Below are 20,574 nucleotides of genomic sequence, written 5' to 3' on the forward strand. Positions count from 1 at the left end.
AACGGGTTTTTAGCGTCGCTTTACCTTAGAAAGTCCAGCGCAGGTGTCGGTCTTGCTACGCAGAGGGGAGACGGACGGGCGGCGAGGAGGTAGAGAGGGTGACTACGATAAACGTACACTACCGTAACTTATTCTTACACTAAGTGAACTTTAACCTAACTTAGCTTATTTATTTTTTTTTATTTTTATATTTTAAATTTTTTTGCATTTTCTTTTTTTCTTTTTGATGATTAATTTTAATCACTTTCACACTCGACACTTAAAATTGATTGAATTTTTTTCTCTTCACTCTTTGCCGTTTTCTTTGAACCACTTCCTTCCTCTTCATCACGAGTTCGCTTCGTAGTTTTTAAAAAGAAGCTATCGATAGAAAGTTGCTTGGTACGGCTTTTCAGAATGTTTCGAAAATGAGTTAGGCAAACATCATCGAACTGCGCAACTACACGACAAACCTGCAATTATTTTGGATGGTATTTGTCGATGAAGTCGACCACGTCTTGATATCTTCCTAACATCTCTTTTATTTGCGCCGAACGTAACACATGTTCTACCTCCTCGATCCCTTCCTCATTATCACTCATGTGCTCAGACTTAGCATGGAGTTCCTTGAGCTCCTCTGTAGTAAATTTGTCGTGATGTTCGGCGTCGAGTTCCGTGATGTCATCTGCGTCGACCTCCAGACCCATGGACTTGCCAAGGGAGACGATTTCCTCTACGTCTTCCGCTGCACCCACCATGGGGTCAGGTTCGGGGTCAAACCCCTCAAAATCTCGGGGAGAAACTGCATCAGGCCACAGCTTCTTCCAGGCAGAATTGAGGGTTTGTCGAGTTAATCCCACCCAAGTCTGATCTATGATCTTCAAGCAGTGCACGATGTTAAAGTGGCTTTTCCAAAATTCACGCAAAGTTAAGTTTGTGCTTTGCGTGACATTAAAGCACGGCTTGAATAGGTTCTTGGTGTAGAGCTTCTTGAAGTTCGAGATGACTTGCTGGTCCATGGGCTGGAGGATAGAGGTGGTATTCGGTGGAAGATACAGCACCTTTATGAACTTGAATTCTTCGAAGATATCATCTTCAAGTCCGGGAGGGTGAGCGGGTGCATTGTCAAGACATAGCAGGCACTTTAAAGACAATTTCTGCTCATGAAGATACTTCTTCACAGAAGGACCGAAAACTTGGTTAACTCATTGGACAAAGAACTGCCTAGTGACCCAGGCCTTCGAGTTGGATCGCCAGAAAACATGAAGCTGGTCCTTATCCACATTCTGTGCCTTAAAGGCCCTAGGGTTCTACGAATGGCAAACCAATAAGGGCTTGACTTTAAAGTCCCCGCTAGCGTTGGCACATAGAGCAAGAGTCAACCGATCCTTCATTGGCTTATGCCCAGGCAATTTCTTCTCTCTGGCGGTGATGTAGGTTCGACTGGGCATCTTCTTCCAAAACAGCCCGGTTTCATCATGACTGAACACCTGCTGCTCTACGTAGCCTTCTTCCTGCACGGTCCTTTCAAAGCTCTTCACAAAGTCAGCTGCAGCCTTTGTGTCCGCACTAGCAGCCTCTCCTTGGCGAACAACTGAATGAATCCCGGACCGTTTCTTAAATTTTTCAAACCAGCCACGAGATGCCTTGAAATCGTCTGAGGAAGGTTCGGTTGAACTCTCACCAGCATCACCCCCAGAGCTCGCCTCCTTCAAGTCAGTGAAGATGGCGTGCACCTTCTCGCAGATGATAGTTTCGGTGATGGTGTCGCCAACAATCTCTCTGTCCTTGATCCAGATTAGCAAAAGTCATTCCATCTCTTCTATGACACGGCTACGACGTTTTGAAATGATGGTGATCCTCTTAGAAGGTTTCACTGCTTTAATGGCTTCTTTCTGTTTCAAGATTGTCGAGATCGTTGACATATTTCGGCCATATTCTTTTGCAAGCTCATGCTTTTCAATAATTTCTTGCTTTACTTCTAAAGAAAGCATTTCCTTCTTCCTTTTCTCACCATTACCACTTGCAAAACTAAGCCTTTTAGGACCCATGCTTTACGTAAAAAACCGTAAAATGATGTACGTAAAAAATCACGATTAAAATACAGTTAATAGCAGAACGCACAGGGCACTACCACACGAAGCCGACGAGAACAGAGGAATGATCCAAGCCACGCTAATTGAGGGTCCCTCCGAGGTCGAAGTGCTGCCTTCTATCGGCGGAAATAAAAAATACATCCAGCGCTATGAGTACCATCTACGCGTACGGGTATTGTTTACTTCGGGTGTCGAAAAAAAATTCGGGTGTAGAGTAGGAACGTGTTCGAATTGTACTTCGCGTGTCGAAAAATTCGGATACAACCGGTACGACGAAAATTGCTTACTTCGTGCGTCGAAATAAAATTCGGGTGTAGAGTCGAAAAATTGCTCGAATTTTACTTCGGATGTTGGAAAATTCGGATGTAGATACATTCGTGTGTAGAGGTTCCACTGTATATTGTGAGGTAAAAAATTACTGTATTAGCATAATGGGTAATTATAATTACTGTAATTACCTGCAATTATCGGTAATGGTAATTTGTTACGCAAAACGAACTAATTTTGTTTGCTACTTGTAGTGTTTGCTTGTTTTTGAAAGCTATCGGGCGGTGATGATAATCGGCTGTTCGCAACTAAAGCGTTCGCTAGAAAATATACGCTGAATACTCAATTGTTATTGTAAACAGAATAACAGATGTAAGTATTTAGGTGTTGTTCCGATTTGTTTTATACATTTGTTTGTCGCACTTAGGCATAACCGCTACTTTGTTGGTAATTATGGTATGCTGGAGATAAAAGACCCTTAAGGCATAACCTCTATCCTACTGCCAAAATCAAGACTTGAACATTACATGAGGGTATATGATGAATTTGTGATTTTGAAGGCAAAATAGGGTGGTCGAACATTACACGAGTATATACGGTATATCTGTGAGACACTCCCTGTGTTTTGAAGGAAGGATGATACGCCGGAGACGAATAAACGGAGTAGTGGCTATCGGTTGTTGAGGTGGTTGGCCTACCCACACACATTGCTTTTGTGGCTGGGTTCTTGAGGTGGAAGGCTGGCTCACCTGGGATACTGGCATTGCCTGTAGCACATCCTGTGCCTGTGGCCTTTGGAAGGACTGAAACTTCCTTGGTCATCTCCTGCCTCATGAATTTTCTTTTGGAATTATACCCCACCGGACTCTGAGGCTTTGGTTGACTCCGGCTGCTTCTCCGAGGGCGCTATTTACCACGTCCTCCGGGAAGAAGTCCGCTCCCCAGATCTAGGCCTTAAGTAACTTGTTAGGCTCTTGCCTAAAGGAGTCCTCAAGTAAGACGAGCTTCCGGCAAGGGCGACAGACTACTGCAAAGTCATATGTATCACATTGTAGTGCGGGAGGCAAAGACTTTGTCAGGATCTTTAAAAAGTGGCTCCTCTCGTAGACTAACAAAGTCATCTCCGTCATTGTGGCTGAGTTGATAGATCTACCCAGCCTGGTTCTTGCACCATATTATATCTTAACCAGAGAGTCTGGAAGTCCGGGGAGGCGTTCACTAAACTTGTGGTGGCACAGTCTTAGTACAGTACAATGACCCTACCGTGAAAGTAGCTGGTGCATCGATCCAGCATTCTTGGCCTCCTGGGAACAACAGGGAAGTCAGTTCCGTCTTCCGTAGTTGTGGCGTGAGCTTGCCTTCCATATCCACCTATAAGGTAAGGCCTATTACCTTGGTGTTACATGGTGTCGGGGTTTGCCCGTCCACCTCGAACATAGTGTATGTATTCTTATGAGGGGTTAACTTGGTATTGACACAGTCCCACTCATTTAAAGTCCGGACCCAGTCGGACCGAGCTTGCTTGGCGCTCGTATCAAGGGAAGATGAATTGTAAACCTGGCTTATATCATTCAAAATCTTCTACCGGATTGGGACCACCTCCTGCTATTGTCAACATGCCCCCTGAGAACGGGGCATGAAGAGCCAAGCGCCACTGGCCGTTCTAAACGATTGCCGGGAGCTTTGACACGTCTGTAACCAAAAACTACCGTTGTTGTGGTAATCCAGACCGCAAGGATTTTCTATCATATTTTCCTGATTTTGCAGTCCCTGGCCCAAACCGTCCATAGACAGCAGACGATCGGTAATTGGACCAAACTGGGACTGGACTACACTACGCAACCTCTCTGTGAGCTGGCTCGAGAAGGCCATCAGACCAGGGCTTCCGGATTCTTCACACTAGGCAACTCCACGCTCAGCGGTGTCGCTGATTAGTCCCAGTTTCACCTCTAAGTCTCACAGTATTTTGTCTACAAAAATTGCAAAAAGATACTCACATGAAAAAGAATAAACTTTTAGATTTTTCTTGAGCTGACGAATCAATTCGTCAAAGGCAACTGTTATGCGGCAATTGCAATTAATTCCCTCAACACTGATTCAAGAATGTCTTTCAGTGAGTCGGCAACATCAAGCTCTGAACTCCACTGAGCCTCTTAGTCCCATAGCATCCACACTTTCATAGACTTTACAATTATTGTAATTTTTATATAGGTTTCACGGGGAAAATAAATAATAAAACACTCATATTGATTATTTATTACCTTTTATTACATTTTAATCGACATAAATCATCTCTTTACAAAGTGTGGAATTTATTAACACTCGGATTCCACATTCCACACTTGATCAAGATGTGGAGCAGATTAGCCGTATCGATGACATAAATTCCACGTTTCGGCACCCCTGCACCAGACCGAAATCAAGTTCCGGGGTCTGCCCCTTTGAGCTTCTTCCTCTTGACCCCTGATGTGGAGGATTAGACCTTGCCAAGTCTCTCAGTAGCTTAGAAGCCGATGATGGTCTGGTTGGGAGTAGTTTTGGTAGCCTAAAAGGCTTGCCCTCTTTGGGTAGGGCCGACCTCATACGTTTTACCTTAGAGGCCACTGAGCATTACACCTGGCATGAGATCGATAGACCTCATGCCCACACGACTGCTGCAGCACAGCAGTGCATGTTGACTCCTGACAGCGTACTACCTGTAAGTCAATTTGATGCATAGGTATCATACTTGATTTCTCCGGAAAAACCGGTGATAAATATAGTTAAGTTAAATCCACTGTGGTTAGCTCAGTGGAGTCGTAGTCTTTCTTACCGTTTTACAATAGAACCCTAATATTCTGTTTCCTTCTTCCACCATCTCCTGTCATCCAAAGTATTGCCACACAAAGGTTTGAAACCGGTAGAAATGGCAGCTGGATTAATCTTGGACCAGTCCGCCCTCTCCAGGGAGAAAAATTCTACTATGAAACTTCTCTCAACCTTCCATATCCCTACTGGAGTAGGATGTACTTATAGATGAATAAAGGTTGGGACAAGGAGATACAAGGAAACCAGAATTAGAGATACCAATACTGTTGCCGGAATACTTGGTTGGAAGTATGAATTCCCACTGATGTAAATCCGGCCCGTAACAATATAAACTCAAGAACTACAAATCTCCGTCTGTAACTCTCTTCGTAAGAATCATACCGCAAATATCCTGTAATATAAGAAATCAACCTACGGGATCAGAACTGTGTAAAAAATTTTATCTGAATCCGATCAAAGAAACATAGTAACTATCTCATGGATACGATTTCAAGTCATCCCGGCCCTCACGGGGCAGAAAAATATCGAAGATGGAATTCCAGGAATAGAGGGATACGCGGTACGTAGCAAGGTTCACATTCAGTCCGGCTCGACTGGTGGCCATCCATGACTAACCGAGGAGAAAGTGCTATTTGCATCGACTCAGACCGTGAGAGCTATCTCTTTCTTGGCTGTCTCCCTTCTCTCCTTAGTGTATAACTCAGGCCTACTTCCCGAGGTTAGGGTGCGGTGAGTAAGAATTCCACCGGGTAAAATAATTTGGTTTATGAATATAAAATAGTGCCGGGAACCCCAGCAGAGATCAAACATGATAAAAGTATAAATATATAAAATAAACTGAAGAAATTAAATTCTGCCGAGACACCTAGCAGAAAATAGGGTGCTTAAGCTAAAGGAAATGATACGAAATAGCATTCAAAAAACATATTACGCCTCTGTCATGAGAAAATAGTCTATACTGTATTATGAGTTCTCAGCACACGGGATACCCACCGGGGTGGGGAACGTAAGCAAGAAGTGACAAGCAGACTAGAAACAACCATCGAAGTCCGTAGACTCCAGAATGCATGAAATTAAATGAATTAAACTTAATGACAGGAAGGTCGAAAATAGATACCATTGTGTCGCCAAAAAACATGCGTAAATCCAGTGCAAAAACCCAATGCTACGTAAGCAATGTAGCGCTGGAAGAAATGCGTCGCTAAAAACAAATGCTATGTATTAACTCTTAACAAACTACAGTATAACCTCCATCGCAGCCCCTCTCCCTCACGAACCAACCATCCATAAAGTTACGTAAACAAATATAGGATAAAGTAAGGTAACAGAACAGAGTAGGATGTCTGAATCCGATCAAAGAAACATAACTACCATTAGTAGATATGATTCACAAAATATTGCGGCCCTCTGGGACGGGAGGAATTAATAACACGGGTGACCCTGGGTGACTTCCCATTCTTTAAAAAGCATGTGATCTAAGCTTACCCCCCTATGTAGGGAGTGGCGAAAGGTGTAAAGAGGGAGAGGACACCCAGGGGGAGGAAACTGGCTCGAAATCAGATGACCACTGTGATACGATTGGGGGGGGGGTTACTACCCTCCGAAACACAGAGGAAGACCTGATGCAAAGCACGCAAACAAAAACAACATATAATGGCAGACGTTACAAAATGAAAAACAATAGAATACAATGAAATTCAATAAAAAGGCTAAATCGGCATATTGAGTAAAATGGGAGAAAAAGGAACATGGCGTAAAAGGAATAACAGCAAAACCTTCCAATTTCGGGTAGTTGCCGACTTGGAGAGGAAACTATACCATTTTAAACAAAAACTTGTCCTCCAAAATCGGGTAAAATACCGATCTCGACAGGCAGGACTAAAATTAATGAAAACGCGTTCCGATTCCCCATAAAAACTCAAAAAACCAAGAATTCTCGCATGAAATTGTACCGACCGAAGCCGCTAACTAACACTGCCCAAATAGCCTAAATAAAAGATAAAATCATGCCAAAACATTGAATTAGATGTCCATAACACAAAAATAAGACTACAATTAGTATAAGGAACTAATAAAAAGTCACAAAACAGAGATCCCGAGGAAGCAACACCAAAAGACCGCATACACACCCATAAGGGAGCGTCAACAAAGCGGCTGAGATAAAACCCAACAAGGTTATTGAATGAGCGTGTGTCGCTACCTAGAAATCCCAAACAGACAAATATAATACTCAATTTGGGAGCATGGATCTTCAAAAACACAAAATAACACAGATCTACGAAAAACATGTCCGAACGTTCACGGGTGCTAACAAGGAATGATGGGAGAAGGTTAGGTAGTGGTGGTGGTTGGGGGGGCAGTAGCTGTAGTGAACGACACCTCGTAGTAACGGGGGATTTTGAGGAGGAGAAGTCTAATTGGAAAGGGATCTCTGGTAGTGGTATCACTCTCCCCAGTTTTAATACCGACACCCTTTAGGGGTGAGCGAGCTGGATATATTCCTAGCATTCCGTGCAACTTTTTTCTCTGGTATATTTAGCAGTATTTATACCTTTAAAATGGTGCTTTAAGGAGCATTACACGGAGCGACACAGGTTGAGCCCAGAAATGGTAAGACATGTTGAGCAAGGGGGGGAGTGGTTATAAATACAAATAACTTGGTTTCCTCACTGAACCACCTGAACCGACATCGTCAACCTAAACCAAACAGAAGTTTGAGATGCCAGTGTACATAAACAGAAGTTTTTGATGCCAGTGTACTTTTGATATGCTGTATATTCAAAGTATATACTAAATTAAATATGGAATAATTACTCAAAAGTGTCACTATTAATGACTCCATTTATAATTTAGTATACATTTTGAATATATATCAAAAGTACGCTGGCATCACGAACTTCTGTGTATGTACGCTGGCATCACAAACTTCTGTTAGGTTGACAATGTCAGTTCAAGGTCATTTAGTGAGGAAACCACGCTATTTTTTTTCATAACTACTCCCCCCTTCCTCAACATATCTTGCCATTTTTTTTCTTTCCCAGCATTCAAAGAACCTCCTTTTAATAATGTACAAAAATAGGAGAGCTGTAGGACTGCATAATTTGGGAGTAAATAGTGTGTGTGCTCTTATAAACAAATACCAAGACTTTTTTGTAGCCACCCTACGGGTTGATTGAATTTGATTCTGTCGGCTTGGTAAAATTTCTATTATGATGATAATGATACTGTAATGATTTGTTGCTTTGGATGAAAGGCCAGAGTAAGTAAATTCTTCATGTGTGACCGGATATTATGTATCAGTGACGATTATTATTGCTATACCCTGTGATTTATATTTTGTATGCAATTTTCAGGTAACCTTCAGCAGGCTCTATGACGATGAAACATCTTCAGAAAACATTAAGTACCATACTGTGTTTGGTGTGTACTGATATCTTCAGTTACCCATCACATCAGAAATTAAAGGACTAAAGGACTAGGAAATGCTTTGAAAATCAATATGTTAATGGTAAGTGTTGCACAATGTCTTAGTATGTTTGTGATTTAATAGAATAGTTTTAATAGCCATCTAGTAGTTCCTACACATAAAACCATTTTGCTCTTTATATGGATATATTGTTCCGGTGTAGCTGAAACTAGCCATAAACTTTTTAAGTGAGGTATAACAACCCACTGCTAGTTAACTTGGGTTAGACTAGCAACTCTGCTCACACGCACTCCCATTATATTACATCGCTTTTGTTTTGGTTCAGGTGAATGAAGATATACTATCTCGCTCTCCCGTAAACCATAAGAATAGAACTGGATAAACTAGTTCTTTTTTCTTATTGAAGGGCGGGACCTTTATGATGGTTCTTTATTCCCTTTTGACGTGTGTGGAGACAACACTCCTGTACTCAGGCTTCTCCTTGTGGAGTGTCGCGAGTGGCTATCCTCCCAGTGCGAGTGGTGTGCTAGGTGGCGGAAGATGAAGTCGAAAAGATATTCTTCTTGGGATTATCTTCAAGGTCGAAGTATTCCAGACTTCTCTCTGTGTCACCTTGTCCTCTCCTCACTGGCTGCTCGCTCGGTCTACTCCAAAGGACGAACAAGTAAGAATGATGATAACCCTTAGGGGTGGAGGGCCCCATTGCTTTCCTTGTAGCGAAGTGCCGGTGCCTGCGGCAGAATGGGAGTGTATATTTTACGCTATGAGTCAGCTCTGGCCTAACTTGAGGATTTTCGAGATGCTGAAGCTTGGGCCAAGGCGTGGCCTTTACCTCCTAGCCTCTGGATTGATGTTCCTTCCAGGAGGTCTCTTGCCCTTTGCCGAAGTGTCCTCCGCAACTTCTCGCCCACCTGAAGAGTTGCTGGCAAGGTCTCCCCAGCCTGGTTAGGCTTGCATTACCCCAGGGTGTGCATACCTGTTGAACTTGTTCAGTAAGCTAAGCTGTGCTCAATCAGTGTCTTAGCTTATTCAGCACGCTAAGTACCCTGAGCAGGAGAACGGTCTGTTCCTCCACCTTCTGAGGTAGGTCGCCCTTGCCAACGTGAAAGGGCTTCCTCACTTGAGTGGTCTACCCTTAGAGTACCTCGCAAGTGGGCATTAGAGTAGTGTAGTCCCCTCTCCATCTCTTCAGAGGATCCTGATGATGGCAGCCGCCGACTGCCTCGCTATCATCCCCAAGGAAGGCCTGACCCTTTAGAGTCATTGCCTTTGGCTTCTTTCCCTTACATGTTAGAACCTACAGTGGAACCTTTACATACGATTGTCCTAACATATGAATTTTCCAACATACGAGGTAAAATTCGACCAAATTTCTGTCTCAACATACGAAGTACAGTGAACCCTCGTTTATCGCGGTAGATAGGTTCCAGACGCGGGCGCGATAGGTGAAAATCCGCGAAGTAGTGACAGCATATTTACCTATTTATTTAACATGTATATTCGGACTTTTAAAACCTTCCCTTGTACGTAGTACTGTTAACAAACCACCCTTTAATGTACAGAACACTTAATGCATGTACTACAGCACCCTAAACTAAAACAGGCACAAATATTAAAGGCGATTTTATATCATGTGTTTCCTAAACACCTAAAAAGCACGATAAAAAATGGCAACCAATGTTTTGTTTACGTTCATCTCTGATCATAATGAAGAAACAAACTCATTTAGTGTACACATATATGTACGTATAGGTTAGTTTTTGCATCGATTATATTGATTATACAGTACTGTATGTTGATTTTTTTATTACCAATGTTTTAGTTTACGTATTTTTCTTAGGACTTCCAAATGAAATCTTTTTCTTTATGACGCCGCCTCTTTCAGAAAACTCCTGCCACTTCATTAGTATGTCTCTGATTTCCTTCTTTATAGCATCCTTCTGCTTGAGGATGATACATATTGTTGATGTACTCCTCATAATGGCGATCAAGCTGTCACCTGTACACCGGTCTCATGTTTTTGATTAGGCCTATTTCATGCTTAATCTCTATTGTCATCATACGCACTTTCTTTTCACTACCCTTGTTTACACTCACTTGCTTTGGACCCATTACTTATTCACTTCTGTACAGATTAATGCAAAAATAACGTCAAAAATGCAAACATTACAGCCAATGGTTTCAGATAACTTTACGCGACGGAGATCCGACGGGAAAGAGCGAGTGATGCTGTCCTCGTGAGCAGCCTCTCGCACACTCGGCCGCATAGGGAACTATGTAGTATCCTCATATCTCAAATTTGTCTCTTATCTCGGGGGCAAAAATTTGCTCAAAACTTAACTCTTATCTCAAATTTCTCGTATGCTGAGACACACTTATATCGAGGTATTACTGTATTGTATATATATATATATATATATATATATATATATATATATATATATATATATATATATATATATATATATATATATATATATATATATATATATATATATTTATTTACTGTATTTAAATAAACATATGTATATATATTTATATATATATATATGTATATATATATATATATATATATATATATATATATATATATATATATATATATATATATATATATATATATATATATATATATATGTGTGTGTGTGTATATATGTATATATACAGTATATGTGTATATATATGTGTATGTATATACAGTGGTACCTCTACATATGAATTTAATCCTTTCCACAACCGACTTCGGGTGTAGAAAATGTTCGATGTAGAAACGAATTTTCCCATAAGAATACATTGAAATATGATTACTGTAATCCGTGGTTGAGCCCAAAAACCTATGATAACTCCTTAATAAATTACTACACATAATTACACATGACAATATGCACTCTAAATTAGATAATAGACATGTAAAAAAGAATAATTATCAAGAAATAATAAATAAGAAACGGGTTTTTAGCGTCGCTTTACCTTAGAAAGTCCAGCGCAGGTGTCGGTCTTGCTACGCAGAGGGGAGACGGACGGGCGGCGAGGAGGTAGAGAGGGTGACTACGATAAACGTACACTACCGTAACTTATTCTTACACTAAGTGAACTTTAACCTAACTTAGCTTATTTATTTTTTTTTATTTTTATATTTTAAATTTTTTTGCATTTTCTTTTTTTCTTTTTGATGATTAATTTTAATCACTTTCACACTCGACACTTAAAATTGATTGAATTTTTTTCTCTTCACTCTTTGCCGTTTTCTTTGAACCACTTCCTTCCTCTTCATCACGAGTTCGCTTCGTAGTTTTTAAAAAGAAGCTATCGATAGAAAGTTGCTTGGTACGGCTTTTCAGAATGTTTCGAAAATGAGTTAGGCAAACATCATCGAACTGCGCAACTACACGACAAACCTGCAATTATTTTGGATGGTATTTGTCGATGAAGTCGACCACGTCTTGATATCTTCCTAACATCTCTTTTATTTGCGCCGAACGTAACACATGTTCTACCTCCTCGATCCCTTCCTCATTATCACTCATGTGCTCAGACTTAGCATGGAGTTCCTTGAGCTCCTCTGTAGTAAATTTGTCGTGATGTTCGGCGTCGAGTTCCGTGATGTCATCTGCGTCGACCTCCAGACCCATGGACTTGCCAAGGGAGACGATTTCCTCTACGTCTTCCGCTGCACCCACCATGGGGTCAGGTTCGGGGTCAAACCCCTCAAAATCTCGGGGAGAAACTGCATCAGGCCACAGCTTCTTCCAGGCAGAATTGAGGGTTTGTCGAGTTAATCCCACCCAAGTCTGATCTATGATCTTCAAGCAGTGCACGATGTTAAAGTGGCTTTTCCAAAATTCACGCAAAGTTAAGTTTGTGCTTTGCGTGACATTAAAGCACGGCTTGAATAGGTTCTTGGTGTAGAGCTTCTTGAAGTTCGAGATGACTTGCTGGTCCATGGGCTGGAGGATAGAGGTGGTATTCGGTGGAAGATACAGCACCTTTATGAACTTGAATTCTTCGAAGATATCATCTTCAAGTCCGGGAGGGTGAGCGGGTGCATTGTCAAGACATAGCAGGCACTTTAAAGACAATTTCTGCTCATGAAGATACTTCTTCACAGAAGGACCGAAAACTTGGTTAACTCATTGGACAAAGAACTGCCTAGTGACCCAGGCCTTCGAGTTGGATCGCCAGAAAACATGAAGCTGGTCCTTATCCACATTCTGTGCCTTAAAGGCCCTAGGGTTCTACGAATGGCAAACCAATAAGGGCTTGACTTTAAAGTCCCCGCTAGCGTTGGCACATAGAGCAAGAGTCAACCGATCCTTCATTGGCTTATGCCCAGGCAATTTCTTCTCTTTGGCGGTGATGTAGGTTCGACTGGGCATCTTCTTCCAAAACAGCCCGGTTTCATCATGACTGAACACCTGCTGCTCTACGTAGCCTTCTTCCTGCACGGTCCTTTCAAAGCTCTTCACAAAGTCAGCTGCAGCCTTTGTGTCCGCACTAGCAGCCTCTCCTTGGCGAACAACTGAATGAATCCCGGACCGTTTCTTAAATTTTTCAAACCAGCCACGAGATGCCTTGAAATCGTCTGAGGAAGGTTCGGTTGAACTCTCACCAGCATCACCCCCAGAGCTCGCCTCCTTCAAGTCAGTGAAGATGGCGTGCACCTTCTCGCAGATGATAGTTTCGGTGATGGTGTCGCCAACAATCTCTCTGTCCTTGATCCAGATTAGCAAAAGTCATTCCATCTCTTCTATGACACGGCTACGACGTTTTGAAATGATGGTGATCCTCTTAGAAGGTTTCACTGCTTTAATGGCTTCTTTCTGTTTCAAGATTGTCGAGATCGTTGACATATTTCGGCCATATTCTTTTGCAAGCTCATGCTTTTCAATAATTTCTTGCTTTACTTCTAAAGAAAGCATTTCCTTCTTCCTTTTCTCACCATTACCACTTGCAAAACTAAGCCTTTTAGGACCCATGCTTTACGTAAAAAACCGTAAAATGATGTACGTAAAAAATCACGATTAAAATACAGTTAATAGCAGAACGCACAGGGCACTACCACACGAAGCCGACGAGAACAGAGGAATGATCCAAGCCACGCTAATTGAGGGTCCCTCCGAGGTCGAAGTGCTGCCTTCTATCGGCGGAAATAAAAAATACATCCAGCGCTATGAGTACCATCTACGCGTACGGGTATTGTTTACTTCGGGTGTCGAAAAAAAATTCGGGTGTAGAGTAGGAACGTGTTCGAATTGTACTTCGCGTGTCGAAAAATTCGGATACAACCGGTACGACGAAAATTGCTTACTTCGTGCGTCGAAATAAAATTCGGGTGTAGAGTCGAAAAATTGCTCGAATTTTACTTCGGATGTTGGAAAATTCGGATGTAGATACGTTCGTGTGTAGAGGTTCCACTGTATATTGTGAGGTAAAAAATTACTGTATTAGCATAATGGGTAATTATAATTACTGTAATTACCTGCAATTATCGGTAATGGTAATTTGTTACGCAAAACGAACTAATTTTGTTTGCTACTTGTAGTGTTTGCTTGTTTTTGAAAGCTATCGGGCGGTGATGATAATCGGCTGTTCGCAACTAAAGCGTTCGCTAGAAAATATACGCTGAATACTCAATTGTTATTGTAAACAGAATAACAGATGTAAGTATTTAGGTGTTGTTCCGATTTGTTTTATACATTTGTTTGTCGCACTTAGGCATAACCGCTACTTTGTTGGTAATTATGGTATGCTGGAGATAAAAGACCCTTAAGGCATAACCTCTATCCTACTGCCAAAATCAAGACTTGAACATTACATGAGGGTATATGATGAATTTGTGATTTTGAAGGCAAAATAGGGTGGTCGAACATTACACGAGTATATACGGTATATCTGTGAGACACTCCCTGTGTTTTGAAGGAAGGATGATACGCCGGAGACGAATAAACGGAGTAGTGGCTATCGGTTGTTGAGGTGGTTGGCCTACCCACACACATTGCTTTTGTGGCTGGGTTCTTGAGGTGGAAGGCTGGCTCACCTGGGATACTGGCATTGCCTGTAGCACATCCTGTGCCTGTGGCCTTTGGAAGGACTGAAACTTCCTTGGTCATCTCCTGCCTCATGAATTTTCTTTTGGAATTATACCCCACCGGACTCTGAGGCTTTGGTTGACTCCGGCTGCTTCTCCGAGGGCGCTATTTACCACGTCCTCCGGGAAGAAGTCCGCTCCCCAGATCTAGGCCTTAAGTAACTTGTTAGGCTCTTGCCTAAAGGAGTCCTCAAGTAAGACGAGCTTCCGGCAAGGGCGACAGACTACTGCAAAGTCATATGTATCACATTGTAGTGCGGGAGGCAAAGACTTTGTCAGGATCTTTAAAAAGTGGCTCCTCTCGTAGACTAACAAAGTCATCTCCGTCATTGTGGCTGAGTTGATAGATCTACCCAGCCTGGTTCTTGCACCATATTATATCTTAACCAGAGAGTCTGGAAGTCCGGGGAGGCGTTCACTAAACTTGTGGTGGCACAGTCTTAGTACAGTACAATGACCCTACCGTGAAAGTAGCTGGTGCATCGATCCAGCATTCTTGGCCTCCTGGGAACAACAGGGAAGTCAGTTCCGTCTTCCGTAGTTGTGGCGTGAGCTTGCCTTCCATATCCACCTATAAGGTAAGGCCTATTACCTTGGTGTTACATGGTGTCGGGGTTTGCCCGTCCACCTCGAACATAGTGTATGTATTCTTATGAGGGGTTAACTTGGTATTGACACAGTCCCACTCATTTAAAGTCCGGACCCAGTCGGACCGAGCTTGCTTGGCGCTCGTATCAAGGGAAGATGAATTGTAAACCTGGCTTATATCATTCAAAATCTTCTACCGGATTGGGACCACCTCCTGCTATTGTCAACATGCCCCCTGAGAACGGGGCATGAAGAGCCAAGCGCCACTGGCCGTTCTAAACGATTGCCGGGAGCTTTGACACGTCCGGAACCAAAAACTACCGTTGTTGTGGTAATCCAGACCGCAAGGATTTTCTATCATATTTTCCTGATTTTGCAGTCCCTGGCCCAAACCGTCCATAGACAGCAGACGATCGGTAATTGGACCAAACTGGGACTGGACTACACTACGCAACCTCTCTGTGAGCTGGCTCGAGAAGGCCATCAGACCAGGGCTTCCGGATTCTTCACACTAGGCAACTCCACGCTCAGCGGTGTCGCTGATTAGTCCCAGTTTCACCTCTAAGTCTCACAGTATTTTGTCTACAAAAATTGCAAAAAGATACTCACATGAAAAAGAATAAACTTTTAGATTTTTCTTGAGCTGACGAATCAATTCGTCAAAGGCAACTGTTGTGCGGCAATTGCAATTAATTCCCTCAACACTGATTCAAGAATGTCTTTCAGTGAGTCGGCAACATCAAGCTCTGAACTCCACTGAGCCTCTTAGTCCCATAGCATCCACACTTTCATAGACTTTACAATTATTGTAATTTTTATATAGGTTTCACGGGGAAAATAAATAATAAAACACTCATATTGATTATTTATTACCTTTTATTACATTTTAATCGACATAAATCATCTCTTTACAAAGTGTGGAATTTATTAACACTCGGATTCCACATTCCACACTTGATCAAGATGTGGAGCAGATTAGCCGTATCGATGACATAAATTCCACGTTTCGGCACCCCTGCACCAGACCGAAATCAAGTTCCGGGGTCTGCCCCTTTGAGCTTCTTCCTCTTGACCCCTGATGTGGAGGATTAGACCTTGCCAAGTCTCTCAGTAGCTTAGAAGCCGATGATGGTCTGGTTGGGAGTAGTTTTGGTAGCCTAAAAGGCTTGCCCTCTTTGGGTAGGGCCGACCTCATACGTTTTACCTTAGAGGCCACTGAGCATTACACCTGGCATGAGATCGATAGACCTCATGCCCACACGACTGCTGCAGCACAGCAGTGCATGTTGACTCCTGACAGCGTACTACCTGTAAGTCAATTTGATGCATAGGTATCATACTTGATTTCTCCGGAAAAACCGGTGATAAATATAGTTAAGTTAAATCCACTGTGGTTAGCTCAGTGGAGTCGTAGTCTTTCTTACCGTTTTACAATAGAACCCTAATATTCTGTTTCCTTCTTCCACCATCTCCTGTCATCCAAAGTATTGCCACACAAAGGTTTGAAACCGGTAGAAATGGCAGCTGGATTAATCTTGGACCAGTCCGCCCTCTCCAGGGAGAAAAATTCTACTATGAAACTTCTCTCAACCTTCCATATCCCTACTGGAGTAGGATGTACTTATAGATGAATAAAGGTTGGGACAAGGAGATACAAGGAAACCAGAATTAGAGATACCAATACTGTTGCCGGAATACTTGGTTGGAAGTATGAATTCCCACTGATGTAAATCCGGCCCGTAACAATATAAACTCAAGAACTACAAATCTCCGTCTGTAACTCTCTTCGTAAGAATCATACCGCAAATATCCTGTAATATAAGAAATCAACCTACGGGATCAGAACTGTGTAAAAAATTTTATCTGAATCCGATCAAAGAAACATAGTAACTATCTCATGGATACGATTTCAAGTCATCCCGGCCCTCACGGGGCAGAAAAATATCGAAGATGGAATTCCAGGAATAGAGGGATACGCGGTACGTAGCAAGGTTCACATTCAGTCCGGCTCGACTGGTGGCCATCCATGACTAACCGAGGAGAAAGTGCTATTTGCATCGACTCAGACCGTGAGAGCTATCTCTTTCTTGGCTGTCTCCCTTCTCTCCTTAGTGTATAACTCAGGCCTACTTCCCGAGGTTAGGGTGCGGTGAGTAAGAATTCCACCGGGTAAAATAATTTGGTTTATGAATATAAAATAGTGCCGGGAACCCCAGCAGAGATCAAACATGATAAAAGTATAAATATATAAAATAAACTGAAGAAATTAAATTCTGCCGAGACACCTAGCAGAAAATAGGGTGCTTAAGCTAAAGGAAATGATACGAAATAGCATTCAAAAAACATATTACGCCTCTGTCATGAGAAAATAGTCTATACTGTATTATGAGTTCTCAGCACACGGGATACCCACCGGGGTGGGGAACGTAAGCAAGAAGTGACAAGCAGACTAGAAACAACCATCGAAGTCCGTAGACTCCAGAATGCATGAAATTAAATGAATTAAACTTAATGACAGGAAGGTCGAAAATAGATACCATTGTGTCGCCAAAAAACATGCGTAAATCCAGTGCAAAAACCCAATGCTACGTAAGCAATGTAGCGCTGGAAGAAATGCGTCGCTAAAAACAAATGCTATGTATTAACTCTTAACAAACTACAGTATAACCTCCATCGCAGCCCCTCTCCCTCACGAACCAACCATCCATAAAGTTACGTAAACAAATATAGGATAAAGTAAGGTAACAGAACAGAGTAGGATGTCTGAATCCGATCAAAGAAACATAACTACCATTAGTAGATATGATTCACAAAATATTGCGGCCCTCTGGGACGGGAGGAATTAATAACACGGGTGACCCTGGGTGACTTCCCATTCTTTAAAAAGCATGTGATCTAAGCTTACCCCCCTATGTAGGGAGTGGCGAAAGGTGTAAAGAGGGAGAGGACACCCAGGGGGAGGAAACTGGCTCGAAATCAGATGACCACTGTGATACGATTGGGGGGGGGGTTACTACCCTCCGAAACACAGAGGAAGACCTGATGCAAAGCACGCAAACAAAAACAACATATAATGGCAGACGTTACAAAATGAAAAACAATAGAATACAATGAAATTCAATAAAAAGGCTAAATCGGCATATTGAGTAAAATGGGAGAAAAAGGAACATGGCGTAAAAGGAATAACAGCAAAACCTTCCAATTTCGGGTAGTTGCCGACTTGGAGAGGAAACTATACCATTTTAAACAAAAACTTGTCCTCCAAAATCGGGTAAAATACCGATCTCGACAGGCAGGACTAAAATTAATGAAAACGCGTTCCGATTCCCCATAAAAACTCAAAAAACCAAGAATTCTCGCATGAAATTGTACCGACCGAAGCCGCTAACTAACACTGCCCAAATAGCCTAAATAAAAGATAAAATCATGCCAAAACATTGAATTAGATGTCCATAACACAAAAATAAGACTACAATTAGTATAAGGAACTAATAAAAAGTCACAAAACAGAGATCCCGAGGAAGCAACACCAAAAGACCGCATACACACCCATAAGGGAGCGTCAACAAAGCGGCTGAGATAAAACCCAACAAGGTTATTGAATGAGCGTGTGTCGCTACCTAGAAATCCCAAACAGACAAATATAATACTCAATTTGGGAGCATGGATCTTCAAAAACACAAAATAACACAGATCTACGAAAAACATGTCCGAACGTTCACGGGTGCTAACAAGGAATGATGGGAGAAGGTTAGGTAGTGGTGGTGGTTGGGGGGGCAGTAGCTGTAGTGAACGACACCTCGTAGTAACGGGGGATTTTGAGGAGGAGAAGTCTAATTGGAAAGGGATCTCTGGTAGTGGTATCACTCTCCCCAGTTTTAATACCGACACCCTTTAGGGGTGAGCGAGCTGGATATATTCCTAGCATTCCGTGCAACTTTTTTCTCTGGTATATTTAGCAGTATTTATACCTTTAAAATGGTGCTTTAAGGAGCATTACACGGAGCGACACAGGTTGAGCCCAGAAATGGTAAGACATGTTGAGCAAGGGGGGGAGTGGTTATAAATACAAATAACTTGGTTTCCTCACTGAACCACCTGAACCGACATCGTCAACCTAAACCAAACAGAAGTTTGAGATGCCAGTGTACATAAACAGAAGTTTTTGATGCCAGTGTACTTTTGATATGCTGTATATTCAAAGTATATACTAAATTAAATATGGAATAATTACTCAAAAGTGTCACTATTAATGACTCCATTTATAATTTAGTATACATTTTGAATATATATCAAAAGTACGCTGGCATCACGAACTTCTGTGTATGTACGCTGGCATCACAAACTTCTGTTAGGTTGACAATGTCAGTTCAAGGTCATTTAGTGAGGAAACCACGCTATTTTTTTTCATAACTACTCCCCCCTTCCTCAACATATCTTGCCATTTTTTTTCTTTCCCAGCATTCAAAGAACCTCCTTTTAATAATGTACAAAAATAGGAGAGCTGTAGGACTGCATAATTTGGGAGTAAATAGTGTGTGTGCTCTTATAAACAAATACCAAGACTTTTTTGTAGCCACCCTACGGGTTGATTGAATTTGATTCTGTCGGCTTGGTAAAATTTCTATTATGATGATAATGATACTGTAATGATTTGTTGCTTTGGATGAAAGGCCAGAGTAAGTAAATTCTTCATGTGTGACCGGATATTATGTATCAGTGACGATTATTATTGCTATACCCTGTGATTTATATTTTGTATGCAATTTTCAGGTAACCTTCAGCAGGCTCTATGACGATGAAACATCTTCAGAAAACATTAAGTACCATACTGTGTTTGGTGTGTACTGATATCTTCAGTTACCCATCACATCAGAAATTAAAGGACTAAAGGACTAGGAAATGCTTTGAAAATCAATATGTTAATGGTAAGTGTTGCACAATGTCTTAGTATGTTTGTGATTTAATAGAATAGTTTTAATAGCCATCTAGTAGTTCCTACACATAAAACCATTTTGCTCTTTATATGGATATATTGTTCCGGTGTAGCTGAAACTAGCCATAAACTTTTTAAGTGAGGTATAACAACCCACTGCTAGTTAACTTGGGTTAGACTAGCAACTCTGCTCACACGCACTCCCATTATATTACATCGCTTTTGTTTTGGTTCAGGTGAATGAAGATATACTATCTCGCTCTCCCGTAAACCATAAGAATAGAACTGGATAAACTAGTTCTTTTTTCTTATTGAAGGGCGGGACCTTTATGATGGTTCTTTATTCCCTTTTGACGTGTGTGGAGACAACACTCCTGTACTCAGG

The 20,574-nt window shown here is 41.8% G+C and overlaps 1 long non-coding RNA gene across 2 annotated transcripts in view; it reads left to right on the forward strand.

Annotated features, from left to right (window-relative positions):
• Positions 1-20,574, forward strand: part of LOC137658602 (uncharacterized) — a 72,930-nt gene that overhangs the window by 5,678 nt on the left and 46,678 nt on the right. For both annotated transcript variants that reach the window (XR_011047386.1, XR_011047385.1), the window contains exons 2-3: positions 8,504-8,658; positions 20,027-20,181. This is a non-coding gene — a long non-coding RNA (uncharacterized lncRNA). The remainder of the gene's footprint in view (positions 1-8,503; positions 8,659-20,026; positions 20,182-20,574) is intronic.

Source organism: Palaemon carinicauda, chromosome 19 (assembly GCF_036898095.1).
Source record: "Palaemon carinicauda isolate YSFRI2023 chromosome 19, ASM3689809v2, whole genome shotgun sequence".
Lineage (NCBI taxonomy): Eukaryota > Metazoa > Arthropoda > Malacostraca > Decapoda > Palaemonidae > Palaemon > Palaemon carinicauda.